This window comes from Telmatherina bonti (genome assembly GCF_933228915.1).
Source record: "Telmatherina bonti genome assembly, chromosome: 13".
Classification (NCBI taxonomy): Eukaryota; Metazoa; Chordata; class Actinopteri; order Atheriniformes; family Telmatherinidae; genus Telmatherina; species Telmatherina bonti.
In genome coordinates, this window is record NC_136611.1 from 26,517,441 (window position 1) to 26,524,057 (window position 6,617).

The following is a 6,617-nucleotide window of genomic DNA, read 5'->3' on the forward strand; positions in this document are numbered from 1 at the left end:
GTTATGAGAAAAATGCAACAATATTTTGGTAAACTATGAAAGGTTTACTCTGTAATAAATACATATCTGTTATTCCAAATGAGGGTTAAGTATGGAGTAAAATCCTATGTATACATGAGTATCCAACTCAATGTGACCTGCTGATAAAAATGAAAATGAGCTTTAACTTCATCTTTGAGTGTTAGGTGTTAACATCCTAACTGTGGAAGGACTTGAGAATTTGACCTTTTTAATAACTGGTATCTTCTTAATCTTCTCAGAGGGTCCAACAAACAATAAAAAAAAACAACTAATGAATTAATAAATGACACAAGAAAAAAAAACTTAGTGAACTGGAAGATGGCATGAGATGAAACAGTAGCATTTACTGAATCTGAACTTCTCAAGTAAACAGGCACAGATCATAGCTCAGACTCAAATGCAAAAAACTCTGACTGCATTTTAAAGTCCAGATGGACAGTGACTCAAAAACCAAAAAAAACAAACAAAAAAACCTACACACTAACTATAAAACACAAGTTTCTGGAAGCCAATAAAGTTTAATATTTTGTAGTAAGTGGGTTAACCACTTGATCTCAAGCCAGGAGAAACGACTGAAAACATTAAACTAAATAAAAAACTCACAGCTGACAACTGAAGGCAAATGCAGGATAAGCCAGGGAGTGGTTTCACTGAAGAGTAATCTTTGGTGTTTCCCGAATAAATGACAAACCTGGCATCAGGAGTAGTAACATCTGTCTCAGCAATCTTAGTTGACAACACAATCTAAAAGAGGCACAAAGAAGAAAAACAGTTAAGAGGACGTGCCTTTGAATTACACTGCATTTAACACAAAGTCCTGTTTTTTTGTTTTTTTTTTTATTAATAAATGGAGGGCAATGATTGTAAACCTTAAAATGGACTGTTGATGAAAAATCGCCATTTGGCGAACTCTGGTCAGTTTACAATAATGATTATTAATGTACACCATACAAAGTAAAGTACGTATAAAGTAAATCAATAGACAAACAAAACACACAGAGAGACAAAAGAGAAAAATCAACTTAGACGTGATTAGTGGGTTGACTTTTGCATCTTTTGTGTTTTCAAAATGTGTTAGTAGTGAATTATAATGCATTACACCATGTTTTTGTCCTGAAACCTCTTATCTGAGGTCATGCAGCTGCAGCATGTGAGCCAAACCTGGAAGGAACAAAAGGACGGCTCCATCCAAATGATTCATTTATAAACTTTCACTTACTTTCTTTCCTGGTTTTTGTTGCACATTTTTTTCATTTGTATGTTTTGCTTTTCCAAAAGAGCTATCTGTGTTTACGTTTGTTAATAAATGCCAATACTGTCCCTTTTACATTTAAGTTCTCTTTGACAGTTTATGACATGCAAGATTTCCATTTCTTGAGTTAGTGAAACCAGATAACAGGATACAGAGCTGCACCATCATCAGACATAAAACTACTTAAGAGAGCCAACATTTTCTGGTGCTAAAATGTCTTCCCTTTTCTCTGTGACAGATATGGAGATTTCTTCGTCTTCAAGAAGGTGCTAGCTGTGTATCCTATCTGCTTCACTATGTCTTGTACATGCTATACCTGGAACCAAAACCCCTGCAGCTTCAAACTGTTTGCTTTACTTGAATCCTTGTAACAAATCTGATCCAACTAATCCTCAGCATCCACATTGAAAAAGTGAGTTGGATTAGATTCAGTAACTACTACATTACCTTTACAGGGAAAAGGTGATTTTCCTGTTGTGGTAAGCAGTTGAGGTTGTTGGAGATCCTGTCACAGTACACAGCAGATCAGCTGCAGATGAGAAGATCTGCAATTGATCAGCTGTGGACTGTAGAGGTAATGTGGTAGTTTGATGTTTACTGAATCTAATCCAACTCACTTTTGACTTTCTGATCAACTGACTGAATGAGGAGTTTTTAAATGCTGCTGTAAAATGTTTCATTCACAGAAAGTTGTAGTTGTTTTAATTTTCCATACTGGATCAAACTTTTCATCTAAATCAGGATTGTGTCTTCTTTCCTCCTCTTTCATCTTCCTCCTCCTCTTCCTCGTCACCGATTTGCTCTATGTATGTCTAGATCCAATCCTTCATGCTGGTAGCGTCATCCTTTTCTGTTAAACCACACACAAACCTACAAGTTATTTCACAGAACACATCATGTTTAGCCATCTCAACTTTACACACAAATGTTGGTGGTCTTATTGGGGGTGTTGTTGGATATTTTCAGGTTCTGAGCTGCAGGTTTTTGCAGGGCAGGAGGCTGAAATTTCAGCCTGCTCTTTTGGCCCTCCTCCTGCAGCTGCTTAATAAAACATCTGAAAACTCCTCTGACAAATTGATTTATTTGATTTATTAATCTAAATACGGAAAAGAAGAAGAAAATTTAAAGATAAATACAAAGTCTCAGCTTAAAGAGTATCTTTAGTATTTACACTTAGTTATGGTCAAAACTAAGTGTTTTGGGAAAGGCTACAGGTAAAAGCAAAAACAAAACAAAACAAAAAAACAAACAAAGACCTAAAGTGAACTCTATAATTCTCCACAACCCGTCTTCTAAAGTACTACTCATTTCATCTCATTTTACTGGAGCAGGCACCTCCACTTCTGCATGCAGCTGAGAAGCGTCTCACTGTACTGGAAGAACAGAGAGCGAGGTAGGCATGGGTCTTAGTGATAAAATTAAAGTCAATCACACTGTAAACTGCTTCCAAATAAAGGGCATTCACTCAAAGTTTTTGAACTATATACCCATAAAGTCACATTTATGTACTGAAATTGTCAAAAAAAAAATCCACAACAGCATTTTTATATTAGTTGGGTAACATGTTCAGTGTGACATACAAAGTGTATATTCTTATATAAACTAAAGGGTACTCATGAAATATTTTGGAGCTCTTTTTGTGATCAAACAGGACAAGGAGTCGTGTACATCTTCAACCACACATGCTTCTCCAATGATCTCTTATGATCATTTGAATGAATACTTCCTGGGCTTTAAGCCTCCTCTGTGGGAGTCCTACATGTTCATGCACAGAGCCATGTTTGTGTGCGAGTGGGTGAATACATGCACATGTACTGGCATGTAGAGTCACAACATTTACACAGAGGATAACACACAGGGGGGTGGCGCTTGCTCAGCCTGTTTTGAGTCATTGTTTAGTTTTGCATGTAACAATGCAGCTAATTGTAATTATAATGTTTAATCATTACCAAGCACTACAGGTTATATTTTTGCCAGTAGTCCAATTATAATTCTGTTTTTATGATACATCTTCCGATGCAAAGCCAGAGAACATCATCAGTGACTTATCCTGAGATCGCTGGGTGTTTTGGGTCTCACAAATATCAGACACACTCATTGCTGTAGCTCAGGAAGAAGAGCAGTCCCCCTTCAACTGGAATGTTGGGAGGTTGATTCCAGGCTTCCTCTGACAACATGCCGAAGTGTCCTGGGGCAAGACACTGATCCCCAACCTGCCCTCCGATGTGCCTATGGGGGTACGAGTGTGTGTGTGTGTGTGTGTGTGAATGGGTGAATGTGACAAGTAGTGTAAAGCGCTTTGAGTGGTCTGCATGACTGGAAAAGCGCTATATAAGTACAAGTTGAAGTCCATTTACTATTCAGGTGACCCTGCCCAGTTTGATCAGACATCAGCATGTGCTCTGGCAGTTTACCCACAGATCTACCCTCTTAATCCAAAGCCCCATTGAGGCTTTTTCTGCTACCTCTATGCTGTTAGAGATGGTTCTCCTCCCCCTTTCACCTGTGATGCCAATTGCAGTGTAGGTTATGCGGAGAGACTGTGCTGCAAAGCCTTGACATTCTACCTCCACAGGCAAGGCCCTAGCCTTCCAGCACCATCTGTGGCAGTCGCTGACTAAGTCCTGGTACTTGTCCCCCTTCCACTCATGGGCCTCCTCCATTGTTTCTTTCCATGACACAGTGGGCTCCACCATGACAACATTTTTTATGTCCTCAGACACCAAATAAATGTCAGTAGCACCACCAATGCTGTCTGTGATGGTTTTTATTACCTGATTATGGGTAGGAGCTCAGTATGTGTTCTAGGGTCTCCTTCTTCCAGCAGTACAGATTAATTGGGCTGGGAGAACATAACAGATGGCCTGGACAAGGAACTGGATGTGGTATGGCACTGCCAGCCAAAGGTCAGCCCAAGGGATCTTTTTCTCCTCAGCTTGTTCCTATCTAGTCCATGCATCTTGCTGTCTCATCCACACTGCTCTACTGGATCTTTCCTCATCTGCTGTTTCGCTGGAGCTACAACACACAGCTCACGTGCGCAAGACCATGAACTTCTCCTCAATGGATTTAAGGGTTTGTAGGTGTTTCACCGAGGGCAATATTATTTAAAATCTGTGGTAATCCCAGCCATTTCCTCAGGCAGTGGCTGACTCTTCTCTGTAGGTGTGTAAAGGTGCAGATTGGGAACTCATACAGGAGCAGTGGTCAGAGTATCAGAGGCAGTCACATGCTGGGACATCCATGCCTAAACTTGCCTGGTAAGCCTGTCTTATTGACCTTCTTTACCAAACCCTCCAGCTCCTCAAAGGTGTTCTTAATTGAAGCTGTATCCCTCAGGCTGCTGCCAAAGAATTAATGCCAAAGTTTTTCACATGCTTCTCTGAAATGGTGGGGATAAATATTTCTGAGATCGAAAACCTAAACATATTGAACCAATTTGTCTTTCTTTAGCGTCAAGGGTCTTGATTTTACTATTTTTAATGAAATCTCTGCCCAACCCATACATTTTTCCAGCTATTTTAGATTAATCTTCATCCAGGGACAGACACAATGGTTACTGTCTGGTCATCCATGAACAGGCAGATAGTTGGTTACTGGATCTGAAATCTAGACCCTGTATTCTGACTCTGCATGTTTTACTGGCACGTTCATAGCCAGAGCAAAGGGGATCACCAAAATGGTACAAGCTGTGATGATTTCCACCTCCAATCTGTGGCACTCAGAGGTTTTTGAACCTGCTAAGACTCTCAGTTTGACATTACTGTAATAATTCAGAAGGAGGTCTCTTACTGTTGGTGGAACACAGTGCCTCTTCAGTGTTTCCTTTACCAGCTTATGGGGTAGTGAGCCAAAGGCACTGTCCAGGTCTACAACAGATCTCCCTTGTGTCCCTTGCATCTCTGAGGAGCTGCATACACAACCTGGTGAAAATACCTCCTTTCTGTCCTAGTATGTCAGTTTATCCATTTTTAAGGAAGAAGCCTGCCAGGCACTTTCCAACAGTGGTGGAAAATCTTCCAACAAACACTGACAAAAGAGATGTTTCTAAACTGGCTGATTTCTTTAGTCTTCCTCTTTATGACTTCCTTCTCCAAATTGCCGCTGCTTTCCAGTTATTTGCCAAACCACAGAGACCATAGAACTCTTCCAAAGCTGATGGATCATCTTGGGACAGTGCTTGTAAGAAGTTCCAGTCCAGGTGCAGGTTCTTTCAGGAGTGGTTCCTTCTGGTTGAAAGCCTCATCACAGTGACACACTGTCTCAGATTTTAGCTTCTAATAGGGTCGTTAAAGATGCTGTAAAGATGATGGTCAATTTCCTCCTTCGCACAGGCAAGCCATCCACTATGTCTCTGAGCAACAAGCTGTCTGGTTAAACCAAGGGGGTTGTTAATGAAGGCATTGCATTTTCTTGCCCTTTGTTTGTGTCGCCTCCTTGAGAAGGAGCCTCTTCCTAAGCATAGCATGTAGCTTTGCCAATGGTGCCCGATTCTCTTGACGAGCTTCTTTGTACTCTTTAGTCAAAGCTTTTAGCCCTTTCTTGATGTTATGGATTTTAACTGCCCACTGGTTCTTGGCATAGGATTGTCTTACTAACTTTCCTTCCTCTGCACCAAACGTCTCGACCACCATACTCAATATGATGGTCGCCATGTTTGCAGCCTCATTTCCACACCCCCTTAGGCTGTTGTGTCCAGCACAGCATCCACATCCTCATAAAACTAACGCCAATTCAATGTTTTAGTGGCTTGAGCACACTTGATCTTTTTCTTCTCAGATGGCCTGACTAGAAGGACTGATAACACCATCTGGAGACTCTGGGCTCTGTTGGGTGACTCTGGGCCCTTCTTCCCCTCAGTCTCATCAGGTACTGAAACTGTACATTATGTTGGTTGCACTCACTCCTTACCTTTCATCTTTGCTTGATAGAGCAAAGATGAAAAGCCTCTATTATTCTTGCCAAACTTTCCACAAAAACATGTTCATAATATTTATTTCTGTTTTATATCTTTCAATGTCTCATGTGTCAGGTAAGACGCAAGTCAGGACTCTATCATATTATGATTTGAGAGCCTTGGCTTTACAGGAAAAACAAAGGCTGTGTTTCAGTTCAGGGTTGCTTTGGAAGCATTAGCTACATGGGCTACAAAGCTGCCTATGTAGTTCTAGCCTCTTGCAGCTTACCATTTGTGAAATGAGTTTACCTAGCCACTCCATTGTTCTCCAGTCCCGTCGCCAAGCAACTAAGTATGTGACAACTCTCCAGAGTTTAATAATCAAAGCATTCCAAATCTTCCCAAGATTTTCCTTTAGCTAAATTTACATTCTGAAACCCAAGTGGA